The following is a 16,869-nucleotide window of genomic DNA, read 5'->3' as shown; positions in this document are numbered from 1 at the left end:
GTGCGTGGCACTCGATGGCATCTTTTAGGCTAGAACCAAGACCTTCCTCTCTCTCAAGGATTCTGTGAATGGCCATTTCACTCTGATTTCCCAGCATGTAAGATAGAACCTTTCCAGGGTTATCTTCGGCCAAGGATCAAACAGCTGCTCCCCACTGTCTCAGCAGAATAAAATGCTTCTGAAGCAAAATGAACACAGTCACACAAAACAGATAAGCACAAGATCTGGGCTGTGGGAGGCATGGTTATCTGGAATACTTTTCCTGACCCAAGAGAGAAACATTTATCTGAGGAGTACCATAACCATGTACTTTCAGATAACAAAATTTCCTAGGGAATCCCTCATATCAGCAGCGACTCTCCATCCGCTGGACTTAAGAAGAAAAAAAATTCAATGGTATTACTTTGCCTTATACGGCTAAGAGGAAGTGTACAATGGTGGGAGGTGGGGGGAGGGGTTGGTGGGGGAGAGGAGAATTTGAAAAGAGCTTGTTCGGTGTGGCTCCTAACAAGGGAAAAGAAGCAAAGAAACAGAGTTGTGGATGAGAGTTGTCTCACAGTGGGGAGGCATAGATGAGGTGTGACTTGAGGGACCCAAAAGGCCTCTTCCCTGTCCTCTTGTCCCAAAGGGATTCCTTCCCCAGTGATCCTGCCTTCAGTTCCCTCATTACAGATTCCTTTGGGCTAAAGCAGTAGTTTTCAGTCTGGGCTGCACAGAGCTCTAGGGATCCAGGGCAAGCGAGGCCAGGAAAATGGGCGGGGGGGGGGGGGGTGTTCTTCTCTCACACTTTAAATAGGGGCGCTCCCAATTCCTCTATGTCATATACCAACCTTCTCTTTGAGATACCTTTGTGAAAAGAGTTTTCTTTTTCTTAGTAAACATGATGGTTCCGTTTCTGTGTCAACGTAGCTAGGCCATAGTGCCCAGAGATGTGGTCAAACGTCAGTCTAGATGTCATTGTGAAGGTGTTTTTTACATGAGGTTAACATTTCTATCCATACATTTTTGAGTAAAGCAAATTAGCCTCCCAACTGTGGGTGGGCTTCACCCAATCAGCTGAAGGACTTAAGAGCAAAAGAGTGAAGTCCTCCAAAGAGGAAGGAATTCTGATTCAAGCTGCAACATCAGCATTTCCTTGAGTCTCTAGCCTGTTGGCTTGTCCTGCGTATTTTGAATTTTTTTTAATGTTTATTTATTTTTGTGAGAGAGAGAAAGAGAGAGCATGAGTGGGGGAGGGGCAGAGAGAGGGAGACACAGAACCCCAAGCAGGCTCCAGGCTCTGAGCTATCAGCACAGAGCCAGATGTGGGGCTCAAACCCATGAACCATGAGATCATGACCTGAGCCAAAGTTGGATGCTCAACCAGCTGAGCCACCCAGGCACCCCTTTCTTTTTCTTTTTTTTTTTTTCTTTCTTTCCTTTTCTTTCTTTCTTTCTTTCTTTCTTTCTTTCTTTCTTTCTTTCTTTCTTTCTTTCCTGCATATTTTGAATTTGCAGGTTCCACAATCTTATGTGCCAACTACTTTTTTTTATTAAGTTTATTTATTTATTTTGAGAGAGAGAGAGGCATGGAAGGGGCAGAGAGGGGGGGGGAGAGAGAGAATCCCAAGCAGGCTCCATACCACCAGCACAGAGCCCCACGCAGGGCTCAAACCTACAAACCATGAGATCAATTAAGACCTGAGCCAAAATCAAGAGTCAGATGCTTAACCAACCGAGCCACCCAGGCTCCCCATGTGCCAACTACTATAAATAAGTCTCTCCCTTTCTCCCTTTCTCTCTTGTCTCACCCCACATCCTATTTGTTCTGTTTCTCTGGAGAGCCCTAACAAATATGGTAGATTTGTTAAATTTAGTGGTATGGGTGGAACAATTTGGAAAATATTTTAGATGCAATATAGAATTGAGCAAAAGAATAAATGTGCTGATTTTGCAGGGTTCTCACTGTGCAAGAAGAGTCATGCAAAAATAGAATGGCAGGGCAAGAAAGGACTCTGAGAATGGCTAGGAATCAGAGGGACTGCGCAAACTGAGGATTTCTAAAATGTTACATGTGTACGTATATACATGTTTATATGCCTGTGTATGAAGTTGATGTGTCTGTATGCATATGAGTAAGTGTACATAAATGCCTATGTTTCCTAGTTCCACCTGCTAAAAGCTCCAAGAAGCAGACATCCCAGAAGCAGCAATGAGTTCAGTTAGTGCCCAGGTAAGACTATCCTTCCAGGGATCATTTCTATAGCTTGTTAAGGTCAGTGCCCAGACAGTGCTCTCTGACATTGCCCACAAAACGGGGACAGGAAAGGGGCGCCTGGGTGGCTCAGTCAGTTAAGCATTCAACTTCAGCTCAGGTCATGATGTCGCAGTTCACAAGTTCAAGCCCCACATAGGGCTCTGTGCTGACAGCTCAGAGCCTGGAGCCTGCTTCAGATTCTGGGTCTCCCTCTTTCTCTGCCCCTCCCCCGTTCTCTCTCTCTCTCTCTCTCTCTCTCTCTCTCTCTCTCTCAGAAATAAACACACACAAAAAAAGTTTTTTAAAAAGGAGGGGACCAGGACCACTCAGAAAAATGGCTGGTTCCAAGTCTAGGGCAGGGGAGATGTAAGATGAGCCTGGAACATGGTATTAAGTCAGAAAAAAGTGCACGTGACATATAATGGCCTCGGGAGACAGCTCAAAGGCATCCCATTGGCTAAACTGCAGACAATTGGAGCACCAAATATTAAGTATGATACTAAACTATTGAAAAATGGGAGTACATCCATCCATATCAATGATATTTTAAGAATATATAAGTAAATAGAGGAGAAGATTATTCTGCTTACAGTAGAATACTAAGGAGCAAATGACTGATGCCCAGGGAGTGCTGGGGAGGAAAATCATCATTTTGCAGCCACAGAGTGAAAATTAGGTCAAGAAGAAACACCAATGGATGCTGAATCCAGGGGGAGATTTTGGTGAGGAGTAGGACACTCACATGCCTTAAAGTGTCTCCCCCACAGACTGCATATTAGTTCAGGGGAGAAAATAAAACCTAAGAGTTATTCCACAGGGATCAGAATTACTTTCACCAGAGAACATTGTGTGCCTCTCGATATGGTGCCCCGCCAAGGACACAAGCTTACCAGTTCAGCATTATGGCTGGAAATGTATAACCCCAATCTAATCGTGAAGAAACATCAGACAAACACAAAATGAGGACTGTTCTATTTTTAAAAAGAAAGGTGCATGTGTGGGAGGGTGGGACTCTACTTTTCAAAATGTCAATGTCATACAAAAGGCTGTGGAAGCATTTCAGATTAAAGGAAATTAAAAGAGCATGCAACTAAATGCAATATCCGACCCTAGACAGGATCCTGTGTGGATGAGGCACTAAGAAGAACATGATTAGATCAACTGACAAAATTGGAAAGTGGATGCCAGATTAGATAAAAATATTGTATCAATGTAAAATTATGAAGTTGATAACTGTACTGTGGTTATGTAAGAGAATATTCTATTCTTAGGAAATATGCACTGAAGTATTTAAAGGTAAAGTGCCATAATGTAAATTACCTTCAATTCGTTCAGAAAACAGAATTTTATATTCATACACACATATGTATGTGTCTATACACATACAGATGACAGAGAGAGAGAGAGAGAGAGAGAGACAAAGATGGAGATAGAGAGGGAAAGAGGTGGGGAGGGGGTGGAGGCCTGGCAAAGTTCCTGGGGGGTGGGGGGGAAGAAAAGCACCCTGTAGGGAAGAGACATTTGCTCCCTCTGCCTGTAGAAGCACTCATTCCAGTACCAAGCCCATGTTAAGATGGACAAACTAGTTCTCTGACCTAAAGAAATGACTAAAATTAGGGGCACCTGGGTGGATCAGTCAGTTGAGCATTGGACTTCAGCTCAGGTCATGATCTCAGCATTCATGACTTCCAGACCCGTATGGGGCTCACTGCTGTCAGCCATGGAGCCTGCTTCTGATCATCTGTCCCCCTCTGTCTCTGCTCCTCCCCTACTCAGTCTCTCTCTCTCTCTCTCTCTCTCTCTCTCTCTCTCTCTCTCTCAAAAATAAATAAACATTAAAAAAAAATGAAAACTTATGGGGCACCTGGGTGACTCAGTTGGTAAAGCATCTGACTCTTGATTTCATCTCAGGTTGTGATCTCATGGTTCAAAGGCTGGAGTCCTGCATCAGGCTCCATGCTGACAGTGTGGACCTGCTTGGGATTCTCTCTCTCCCTTTCTCTCTCTCTGCCCCTCCCCTGCTCACACTCTCTCTCTCTCTTTCTCAAAATAAAATAAATAAACTTAAGAAAAAGGAAATGACTAAAAATATATAACATGAAGGTGGGACATTGGTTACAATCAGGTCATTTAGGGGGTGCCTGGGTGGCTCAGTCAGTTAAGCATCCAACTTTAGCTCAGGTCATGATCTCACAGTTCATCAGATCGAGCCCTGCGTCTGGTTCTCTACTGACAGCTCAGAGCCTGGAGCCTGCTTTGGATTCTGTGTCTCCCTGTCTTTCTCTGCCCCTCCCCTGCTTGTTCTCTCTCTCTCTCTCTCTCTCTCTCTCTCTCTCTCTCTCTCTCTCTCTCTCAAAAACAAAATATATAAACATTAAAGAAAAACAATCAGGTCATTTAGACCAAGTGAATATACCTGATGCCCTAGCCCCTTTGAGTGTCTATGTGCTATGATGCATTTTATACAATTCCAGCTTAATCACCGTACCAGTCAGTTTTCTGGTAGGAAACAGATGGCACACCAAAACTAGATATTGAGGACAGTGTAATAAAGGGACTATCTACAAAGGTGGGGGGCAGAGGTAGAGAAACCAACAAGGGAAGGTACAGCTCCCCATGAAGAGTAGTAGTGGGAAGGCTAGGACTGTCAGAAAAAATGAAGGGAGGGAGCATTGGCCAGAACCTGAAGTCCAGAGAAGAGTTGTATGGACACCTGGTACAGATCTGACGGATCCTCTGGTAGAGGGATGTACCCAACTCTGCGGCCAAGCCCTGGCCACCCAGCAGGGAGGGAGATGTGTAGAACAAACACCCTGACCACACTTTCTCTGCACCCTCTGATCTCCCACCAGGATCTCCCATTGGCCAAATCCACCTGGAAACCAGAGGGCGAAGGAACCTATTGATGCAGTCCACACAGGTCAGACTCCCAGGGCACAGAGCAGGGTAGAGAAGAGCAGAAAGTGAATGTGGAAGGGAAGATGGATCTAACAATCAGTTACATAGAGCTGCAGTGAATGTTTAGTTTTATGGAAGCACAGAGAGCTGACGCTCAATATCACCAAGCGAAAGAGTTCTGATTGGTATGTAGAGCGTCCTTGGAATTGAAGTGGTTAAAGAGTTTGATAAGAAAACTGGGGGGGCGGGGGGGGAGTACTGCTTTTTTGTTTATTGGAAATGGGATTTCTGAAAGTCCTTATTTTCTCTGAACAAATTATTTTCCAAATTGTCAACCACAGCCCGCAAGAAGGTAAGTATGGGAGAGTTTGTTAACAACACAGCAGTAAAATTCAATATGGACAGAAAAATTCTCCTTTAATTTTTCCTAGAAGTAGAATACCTGCCAGATTTGCCAAAAAGGTGGTAAATTTCTGGAGTGCTCCAGCAAACTGTGATCTAGGATCTGTGGTGTATTCAGTGGAGTTCTCTGGAGAGGAAAGGGGGGACAAGGCAGGATGTTGACAGGACAGGACAGCTGGTTCACAAAGAAAATCCAAGGGATGAGGTCAAACTATCAACTGGAAGATAAATGACAAAATGGGAAGTTGGGGGCTTAGAAGGAAGAGCAGACACATGGCGTATGACAGTGCATGGCCAGCTGTTTTGGAGGCAGGACTCACAATGAAGAAGAGAAGACACCTCACAGCAGGCCTATTAAGACGAAGGCTAACTCTACACAACCCATCATTCCTCTGTTATGAGAAATCACACCTGGCCACGGTTTCTAGAACACAAAGCTGCGCTGAATCTCGCCTTTCCAACCTTTCCTGCCCCACATCCCACCACTCCCCAACCCATTTCTTGATGTTCCAGTTACAAGATTTCCCTGCATACATCCTGCCACTTCATATCGCTGTGTCTTTTAGCGTTGTATTAGACTTTGCGGTGACATTGATATAACAAAGAGATAATGAAATAGAGGGCCTAAAACTAGTTTTTCTTCTGAAGCTGTCCAGAGGTGAGTGGCACAGAGCTGGCAAGTCAACACTGTTTCATACCATCATTCAAGGACCCAAGTTCCCAACAGCTTGTTACCTCCCCATCTCCTGGGGTATTGCAGTCATCCTCGGCGTCGAAGTGGGCTTAACCTCATGTCTGACAAAAAGAGATCCCTGGGGTAGTGACTTTGTCTCCTTGCACACATGACTCTTGTTCACATCCTATTGGCCGGAACCTAGTCACATGGCCATGCTTAGCTGCAAGGGAGGCTGGAGAGCATAGTTTCTACCTGGTGTTCCTCTGCTCTACCCAAAGATATGGTATTCTTTCACAAAATGGAAGACTAAATGGAGCATGTTATAAGAACTTGGGAGTCCCACTGGCCAAATCAGTATAATTGGAGCACCAAAATATTAAGTACAATGATAAACTACTAAAAATACTATGTCAATCCATACTGATGATTTTCTCTTTTTTTTTTTTTTTTTGATATGTATTTATTTTTGAGAGAGAGAGAGAGATAGAGCACAAGCAAGGGAGGGGCGGAGAGAGAAGGAGACACAGAATCGGAAGCAGGCTCCAGGCTCTGAGCTGTCAGCACAGAACCCCATGCAGGGCTCGAACCTGTGAACCATGAGATCTTGACCTAAGCCCATGACCTAAGCCAAGGTCTGTCACTTAACCAACTGAGCCACCCAGGTGCCCCCATACTGATGATTTTAAAAAATACGTAAATAAATAGGAGAAAGGGAGGGTTCTTATTTATGGTACCTGTCTGCTACTTTCTCCACCTGGACCAGCCTTTACTCACCTTGATCACTTCCCTGAACTTGCCTTCCTGCCCTTTGTGACTTAGTTAAAAAGAAATTTCTTCTGTTCCCCACTCCTAGCATTTTATCAACTGTTCTGTTTTAATTATCTGTGTACGACTTAAAACTATGAGGTGAAGAAGCCAGCAATAAATTACCAAAATCACACCTGACATATAACAATTTTTTAAGCTTATTTATTTATTTTGAGAGAGAGGCAAAATGAGTAGGGGACAGGTAGAAAGAGAGAGAGGGAGAGAGAGAACTCTAAGCAGGATCTGCAGTGACAGCACAGTGCAGATGAAGGGCTCAAACTCACAAACCATGAAATCATGACCTGCGCCAAAGTTGGACGCTTAACCACCTGAGCCACCCACACGCCACTGACATATAACAATTTTTATAGTGTCTGTAAAACCTTGCAGTTATTGCAGTCTTCCTTTGATGATCCTTCAGAACAGTATTGCTGTTGAAGAAAAATTGTTTATATCCCTGATTACACTCTTTTATATACTCCTGAAGTCAAAGTTCTTCTCTGACGAGGAAATGGTCTGTCTTAGGCATTGACTTTACTTGTGCTAGTTGTCCCTTGCAGCAAGTTGTGTCTCCCTCTGTACTGTCCTAAAGGACCTGCTCAGACATCACCATAATCATAAAACACTCTAATCTGTATCAGAATAAAATTAATGCATTGCCCAAAATCTGGCAGCTCCTTTATAAAATGTTTGTGATTCAGAGAACTGAGGTCCTTTCACTAAAGATCACTGAAGTAGGCACTCACTGGGTGTTTATTGAATGAATGATTCATTCGTTGAACAAAGGAACAAATAAATAAATGAAAGAATAAGGTTGGTCAATATTTGATCCAAAGCTAATTACAAAGAGCCTGGTTCTTTCAGTTGCCTTAGTCATCCAATGGCATTTATGGGTAATGTGTCTGCTCACTAGCTCTCCATTGATCAAAGCAGACTGCCATATTGCATAGAATCTGATCTTGATGAAAGGGTAGTACAGAGTTTTATGTTTTCTAGAAATGTTAGAAATCAAAAGGAATACATCTTGTTTAGTTGTGTGTGTGGAAGGTAATCTAGGTACAATCTGCCTTTTCTAGCTTACAGGACGGTCTGCTTTGGCTCTCCCTTAACCCTTTTGATGTGGTCTTTATTTAAAGTGGAGAGGTGACACCGGTTTCTTGTCACTTCAGACCTCACCCAGGGCTCCTGCATGTGGTAGGAGCCCTAAGAGTCATCACAACTACAGGCTAGCTTCACCCAAAATAGGCTTGGGTGGGCCTGAATGTTTAGGAGAACAAGGTAAGTAAGAAAAATGACCTGATATCAAGGATTTATATTTAAAGACCAAACAACCCACTAGCTATATCCTGAGATCAATAAACATTCAGCCTTGTCTACATTAATATCTAAAAGGCTCTATAAAGATCACTGGTTCCAGAAATGATATCAATTAGGCTCTGTGAGATCCCAAATCAACCCAAATCCTATCATGTTAAGATTCTTACACTTCCCAATTATCGGAATATGGGCTTATATTTTCATAAACAAAGAGTCTAAATGAAAAATTCACTTTTAGTCTATCCCCTGAGTTTCTCAGTTAATTCTATGATGAAATTTGTTTCTTCCTAAACAAAACAGGGTTGGAAGCCTGCCAAGCTTCTAAACCCTTAATCTAGAGAGAAACTCCAAGTTACTTGGCACAATGTCATTAATAAATCAGGTATTTGGTGCGGTTTCTTTCCCTGAGAGTGACAGGAAACATCCTAAAAAATAAGTTTAAAATTTTTAAGGCCACCCTAAAAACTGATCACGAAAAGCTAAAAACTAATCGGGAGCACCTGGGTGGTTCAGTTAACTGTCAACTCTTGGTTTTGGCTTGGGTCATGACCTCATGCCTTTGTGGGTTCAAGCCCCACATCAGGCTCTGCACTGGCAGTGTCGAACCTGCTTGGGATCCTCTCTCTCTCCCTCTCTCTCTGCCCCTCCCCCAAATGCGCTGTCTCTGTCTCTCTCAAAATAAATAAATAAATTTAAAAAAGAAAAAACACTAAAAAAACTAATTACAACCTTTGGATAACTCCAAAAGTATCAAGAAAATCATAATACTTTACGTCACACTTTTAACTGGAGGAGAAAACATCTTTGCTGAATGTGACTTGGGAGATTTTCATATAAATGGAAACACACTAACATTCAGTCAAAATGAGAGAAAGGTTGTCGAGAGGAAGGCCCAATATTCTTGTAATGAGATTTTCAGACAGGTAAAATATTATGTACTATTACAGAGTGCTCTAGCTCATGTTTGACTTAGGGCCCAAATAAGAGTCAGATGCATCTAAATTTAACTGTGGGATGGTACGCAGGTCTTGGCATTAATAGTTTATGCTAGAAGGGTTGTTTGTGGCTGAAGGAGTAAACAGGGGTTGTGGCACATTGAGCCTGGGAGTGCAGACTAGGAATGGAGGGCCAGCATGATGTTAGTGTCCTAGAGAGCTGGTGAGACATCTGTTTTTTTGGGAAATGGACATACTACAGGAAGAAAGCAAAGTTGACATGACACATCATGGGCTAGGAGCCGCAAGCCTGAACTCTATCCTATCTTTACCTCTACATCCCTTCTCCAGGCTTCTGTTTTCTCATGTGTTATGTAATTGGTTCGGGCGAGATGATTTCTGTGGACTTTCCAGGTACAACATTCTCTGATTCTAAGGACAATCAAAGATTCCAAGGTGAAAAGGAATTCACATGGTGTGGTGTAATATCAAGATCAGTAAATGAATGGCGGGGAAGAAAGGCATGGAAACTAAGTGGTGAGGTATGTCCCCTTTATCGAATGGAAGCAGGACCTGAAGTCCATTTCCTTGGATACAGACAGAGGGCAGCAGAAACAGAAGAGTCGCGGATTTCTGTCGTGTCTGCATTTCCCAACAAATTTTTGTTTCCATGGGAATGAGGAAATAAGGCTACTTCCTAACAGGTTCGTGGTTTTTAAATCTCATCTCTTTCGAAACTTTCCTTCCATCTGTTTCTGTAGCAATGAGCTCAACTTTAGTAACAGAAGATGTAAAGACAAACAGTAGCTGAAATAAAAAGAAATGTCCCCTCCTATTCTGCTGGTACATTTTACTCAAAAGGAGAGCAATGGGGAAAAATAAAACAATACTGAAAAATTTGAACCCAATTTTTTTTTCATATTCCATATGAGTTCACAAACATGTTATAATGGGCTACCAAGTCCTTCTTAACATTTTTATCTCTTGCTAATCTCTACTTACTCCCTATATTCTGGTATACATTTCTTGTGATTCCCCTATCATGCTCTTGTTCTTGAAATTTTCTCAATCTCCTACTGCCTGCAAAACAAAACAAAACAAAACAAAACAAAAAACACAACTATGTAGCAGAGTAGTTAAGGGAATGCTCTAGATACACAATGAAGGAAAATATCCAAAATATTCCAGTAATACTAAATTATTCTGCAGTTGTCTCTTGCTAATGAGAGTCAGGTGGAGAATGGAGGTGGTGGAGAGAAAATAAAACGCACTTGCTTCACTCCTTGCTGAGCTACGATGTGTATCCCTTATTATGAGACCCAATTTGAAAAAAAATAGAATGAACAGTCTGCCATTCCTAGATTGTTTGGCTCTAAGATGACCGACATATCCTAAAAGTAAGTAGATGTGGAAGAAGGTTATTACTGTAACTCACTGGTGAGTTGTTTGCAGAATTAAATGAAAATAAGAATGATAATCAAGGGTAATGTTGCACTAATGGATCAATCTTTCATGCCTTCCTATATCTATGCTTTTTTGGTAGTACCTTCCAGACCCTGACTTTCTGCTTCGTTATGTGACTTGCTTCGGTCGACAGAGTTGTAGCAACGTGGTTGCAAGCAGGGGATTCAGAAAATTCTCACATGTTTCCACCTCATCTCTTGCTCCATCATCGTCATGAAAACTAGTCTGCTGATGGATAAAACTCATGTAGTAGACCCAACAATGACCCATCATGATAGCTGAGGCCATCATCAATTAGATGAAAACCAGGTGACCCCCCACACATGTGAGGGAGCCCAGATGAGCCCGTCTCTGATCAGAAGAACTGCCAGATTGCCTTTAGCCTTCTGAGAAACAATTGTTTGAAGTATGTGGTATGACTTGTTACAAAGTAATAGCTAACCTGATACAAATAATAATTTATTCAGTATTCACTATATGCCAGGCCCTCTTTTATGCTTCTTTTATAAGTCATTTGATCCTTGTAACAAACCTGACAAGTATTATCACAAACTCAATTTTTAAATTTAGCATACAGAGTCTGAAATATAAATCTTCAGAATGATTTTTTTTCACATACCTTTAAGCATCAGAAATACCCTGTGTCATCGATGGGGAAGATATTATTTTCTCCATCGTATACATTTCTCCAGTCATACAAACTAAGACTCAGAGGACAGCTGAAGGTCACAGTTAAGTGGCAAAACAGTGACTTGAACCAGGATCTTCTGATATAAAGTCTACTTGTACTACACATTCTACTTTTCAGAGTAGAATGAGTTTGGAGGAGGTCATTTATGACAGAAGAAATATAAGGATCACAGGATGCATGATTTTTTTTTCTTTGTGAAGGGTTTTTTTTACAGTACAGCTCACCTTGACAGAGATGACTGGAAAATTACTGCTGCCTTCTTCTTCCACTTTGTTCAAAATATGGCAGAAAGAGGCTTGACACACTTAATGGAATCATCTATTCTTGCCACATAATTTCTTGTTCCTTCCAGAGAACTATATATATTGTTTTTTTTTTTAAATATGAACTTCAGGTCTACATAACCTATTCATTCAATAAATAATACAATAGCATTCTTATAGCTTTTATTCTACACTTGGATGACTTTTGCTTTTGGCCATGGTGGAATAACTGATATTAAACTTATCTTCCCACTGTAAATAACCATAAAACTGGACAAAATATATGAATCAACTCTTAACAGGCAGTGAGAAAGAGGCAGCAAAGAACTGAGATCCATGAGGTAAGGGAACACATTAAAAGTTAGCATTATTTTCACGTCTGTTTTTGCCTATAGGTATTTCAAACCCAAGTGCAAGAATGATGGCGACCAAGAGAAAAGAAGTGGGTTTGTGGTGCTGAGGGGGCAGAAGTAAGAGTACAGAGCTGCCAATGTGGCTGGAATTCATCAGGCAAGGTACCAGAGAGGAGGGAGCTGCACAGAAGTTGGGGCATGAAAGTCTACACGGGCAATCTCCTTAGGTTCTTAATTGTGCATGGGCAGCATGAGACTTGAGTGGCTCCCGGGGACTAAGCTGAAGAGTGTTACCATGGGCATACAGTGCTGGAAGACATTGGAATCCTAGTCCAGCCCAAGAGGAGGGAAACATACTAGCACCTTGGGAATTTCAATGAGACCCCAAAAAGGCCACATTTTAGGAATAATTACTGTATGTGCTACAGAAAAGGCTATGCCTTGGGAATAAGGAAATATCAAAGCAGACACACCTTAATAAAGCCTAAAATCAAGTTCAAAAGGACTTAGAGGATCTTCCAATAATTAACCCACCTGCCACAACAAAACTCAAATCATTTCGAAAGCAAATAATTTAAACTCCCTACAAAGCAACATCCATAATGTTTAGTGTACAATATAAAAATTTTAGACATACCAAAAAGTAAGAAAATATGACCTATGATAAAGAGAAAAGATAGCCAATAAAAACAGATCTCAAGAGGACCCAAATGTTGGACTTATCAGAGAACTTTAAAACAATCAATATGTTTAAGAATTAAATGAAGAGTTATATGTAATGAATAAACAGATGGGAGTCTCAGCAGAGCAATGAAAATACAAAAAAGAAAACAAATGGAAATTCTAGAACTTAAAAATAAAACCTCTGAAATGAAAATTTCACTGGACGTGTTTAAAAGTGATAGATGTTACAGAAAAAAAAAAGGGTCAGTGAATTTGAAGACAATTCAATAGAGATGATCCCAACTGAATAAAAAATGGGGGGGATTATAAAGAATAAAGGGCACCTCAATGATTGATAAAACAATGTCAAGTAGTCTAACATACATGTGGTTGAAATCTCAAATGAAGAGGACAAGGAGCTTACAGTAGAAAAAATATTACAAGAAATAAGAGCCAAATAGTTCTCTCATTTTATAAAGAAGTCAACTTACAAAACAAGAAGATCAGCAAATCAAAAGTACAATAAATACAAAGAAATCCACTTGTAAGTACACTATAATTAAACTGCCTGAAAATTAAACATTAAAAAAAAATGAAGTTAGAGAGGAACAACTGTAAGAATGACATGTGACTTCTTGAAGTGCCTGGGTAGCTCAGTCAGTGAAGCGTCTGACTTCCACTCAAGTCATGATCTCATGGTTCATGGGTTCAAGCCTTGCCTTGGGCTCTGTGCTGACAGCTCGGACCCTGGAGCCTGCTTCATATTCTGCGTCTTCTTCTCTCTCTGTCCCTCCCCTGCTCACACTCAGTCTCTCCCCCCTCTCAAAAATAAATAAAACATTTAAAAATTAAAAAAAAAAAAAAAAGAATGCTATCTGACTTCTCATCAGAAACAATGGAGGCCAGAAGATAACAGACATCTTTAAAGTGCTGGCCAAAGGAGATGCGGGGGGGGGGGGGGGGGGGGTGTCAATCTTAAATTATATAGAGAGCTAAAATACACCCCCAAAATAAACGTGAAATAGATATTGTCAAGTATATGAAAGTTGAGTAAAACTACCAAGAAAACCACTACATGACATGCCAGGGGGAATTCTTCAGGCTAAATAGAAATGATATCAGAGAGAGGCACCTGTGTGGCTCAATCGGTTAGGTGTCTGACTGTTGGTTTCTGCTCAGGTCATGATCTCATGATTCCTGAGTTCCAGCCCCACATCGGGCTCTACTCTGACAGCACGGAACCTGCTTGGGATTGTCTTTTTCTCTCTCTGTCCTTCCTCTCACTCATGCTCGCTCTCTCTCGCTCTCTCGCTCTCTCTCAAAATAAATGAATAAACTTAAAAAAAGAGAAATAATATTAGATAAAAACTCAGATCTATAGGAAGTAATGAGGAGCACCAGAAATGTATATAAGCTAGTATATATAAAAGTCTATGATTTTTTTCCATTTTATTACATTAAAACATAAATGACTATGTTTTTATTTATTTGTAAAAAAATTTTTTTGAATGTTTATTTATTTTTGAAGGAGAGAGAGATAGAGCATGAGCAGGGGAGGAGCAGAGAGAAAGGGAGTCACAGAATCCAAAGCGGGCTCCAGGCTGTGAGCTGTCATCACAGAGCCCAACACAGGGCTCCAACTCACGTACTGTGAGATCATGACCTGAGCTGAAGTCAGACGCTCAACCGACTGAGCCACCCAGGTGCCCCTAAGTGACTCTTTAAAATAAAAAAAATAAAAGCATTTGCATTTGGGGTTTATCTGTGTAATGTAAAATATAAAACAACAATAACATAAAGTACAAGAGTATAAACATTCTAAAGGCTTTAATTCCTGGTGTCTAACATTTGTTTTATTTAAATGCCTATTTATCATGCTTAAAGTTTGCCGTTTGTTATGTTAGTAGCCAACCAGAGGAATAAAAGAAATAGAGAACGTGGTCATTGACCTCAACTTATAAGGGGAAGCAAAATGCACAACAGAGACATGCCTTTGCAATAATTACAAAGTAACAAGTGGAAATTCACAAGAACAGACAAAATGTCTGTTTCCTTAGGGTTCATAATACAAAGGAGTGATACAATTCACTCTAGCCCATCTACAAACATTTTGTGAAATAGGAAGGTGGGGGAAACCAGGTTTCCCCTCAGGGTGGATGCTTGGACATGTATGTGTGAGCTGGAATTTCAACCCCAGGAGCCCTCAGTGGGCAACTTTGTGCAATGAAACTGCATAATTGAACATCCCCAGTGGTTCTGATCTGAGTAGATAGAGAGGTAGTTAGGAACAACTTCCAAGATCCTGAGCTATGTATTAAAGGAGTTTAGGAACATGGACTGTCCTCACATACAAAGGAAAGAAAAGAACTCCTGCCTTAATTTTCAGGAAGAATGTCAAAGGATCTCAAGCCTGGTATATTTTTGGAAGTTTCATATCCAGTTTGATTAAACTTCGCTTTGTCTTTCTATTTCAAACAATCTCATGGGAATGTTTCATATTTCATCTTTAAATTTCATCTTTTTAGGAGAAATTGTGGAAGCAGGTGTTCAAATAAAAGAGAAAATATAAAAGTTTGTATTTGTTAATTAGTATTCAATATTAAATAACCCAAAGAATATTTTTCTAAGCAGTAACTCAAAGGAATGATCTTTAAAGGACTCTTTCCCCCTTCTCCCATTGAACACACTCATGTATGCATGCACACATATTCCATCTGTGCTAGTACAAATATTAATTTAAAATTTGGCAGCATGATTATCTTTTAATGAGATAAGTCATCAGTTGCCAAATTGGGAGTTAACAGTTCCTGCCGTTTAAAACTATCATTAGTTTTTTTGAAGGGTGCAGAATTTTTAATTTTTAAACTAAGGGGAAACATTGTTTGTATCTTAAAGAAAATAAATACAAATCTAAATTAATTTTTATAATTGTGCCCTCAAAAATAATGTTTGTTAATTATAAAATTATTCACTGTACTGTACTGTTGTATTCTGGAAACGAAAAAAAAATTTTAAGAAAACTTTAAAATTCACAGTCCTCTCACCTGGAAATAAGCAATGTTAACATTTTTGTTTTCCATCTGGTCTATCTTTTCTGCATCAATAGACACACGCAGACAATAGCATAAAAAGTTATTTTTAACTTTTGGATTACACTAATTTAAGTAAAAGTTTTGAGTCTTTTCTCTCATCTATTATTAAAGACCTTTCAAACACATTATTTTTGGTACCTGCCATAATTATTTATCTGCCATTGTGGTGGCCAGCCTCCAAGATGGCCCCCAATGATTGTCGCCTTTTGGTATTTATGACCCTGCACAGCACCCACAATGAATAGAGCTGACCTTAATAACGAATAAGATACTCCAGACATAGAGTGTGACTTCCAAAGATAGGGAATAAAAGACATTATAACTTCCATCCTGCTTGTTTGGGGATTATTCACTGCAGGAAAAGCCATGTAGTCCTGAGGACTCCAGCATTCCTATAGAGAGGTCCACAAGGTAAGGAATTGAGGTCCTCTGCCAATAACCAGCACTAATTGGCCAGGTATCTGAGTTTGTCACCACAGAAGTAGACCCTCCCATTCAGTCAAGTTCTCCCATGACTGCAATCCTGACTGACACTTTCAGTGTAACCTCATGAGAGACTCTGAAACAGAACTACCAAACTAATCTGCTCCCGGTTTCCTGACCCACAAAAATTTGTGTGTTAATAAATATTTACTGTTTTAAATATCTAAATTTTGGAGTAACTTTCACATGGATTCATAATAATGATGAATTTGGTGCCAGAAATGGAGCACAGCCATACGTAAAAACCTAAAACATGGGAGTGGCTTCCCAACAGCATGAGGGCGAGACTCTGAGGGGTGAAAGCATGAAATGCATTGTTAGTAGAAGCCTGGTGACCTTCAAGGATGCTACTAGTGACAGCTTGGAGGGAAATCTGGAAAATAATATTGGAAACTAGAAGATAAGAGATTCCTGTTTGATATGACAGGAAATGTAGCAACACTGTCACATGCAAACAAATATCAAAAAAAAAAAAAAAGAAAATATATCTAATGAACTAAGTGATCTAGCTAAGGAGATTTCCATGCAGAGTGTTGAAAGTGTGCTTGATTTCTTCTTGATGCTTTATAAACAACATGTGAGAGAGGAG

The 16,869-nt window shown here is 40.5% G+C and overlaps 2 long non-coding RNA genes across 2 annotated transcripts; both read left to right on the top strand.

Moving 5' to 3' along the window:
* The first annotated feature begins 1,970 nt into the window (after positions 1-1,970).
* On the top strand, positions 1,971-5,124 carry LOC147581866 (uncharacterized). Its single transcript, XR_015249774.1, has 3 exons — positions 1,971-2,055; positions 2,146-2,212; positions 5,089-5,124. It is a non-coding gene; the product is annotated as an uncharacterized LOC147581866 (long non-coding RNA).
* A 4,642-nt stretch (positions 5,125-9,766) lies between these two features.
* LOC147581865 (uncharacterized) lies at positions 9,767-11,204 on the top strand. Its single transcript, XR_015249773.1, has 2 exons — positions 9,767-9,975; positions 10,815-11,204. It is a non-coding gene; the product is annotated as an uncharacterized LOC147581865 (long non-coding RNA).
* The last annotated feature ends 5,665 nt before the right edge of the window (positions 11,205-16,869 follow it).

This window comes from Puma concolor, chromosome B1 (assembly GCF_028749965.1).
Source record: "Puma concolor isolate L17-30 chromosome B1, mPumCon1.1.hap2, whole genome shotgun sequence".
NCBI lineage: Eukaryota > Metazoa > Chordata > Mammalia > Carnivora > Felidae > Puma > Puma concolor.
The sequence above is the reverse complement of the archived record's forward strand: the minus strand, read 5'-3'. Positions and strand labels throughout refer to the sequence as shown.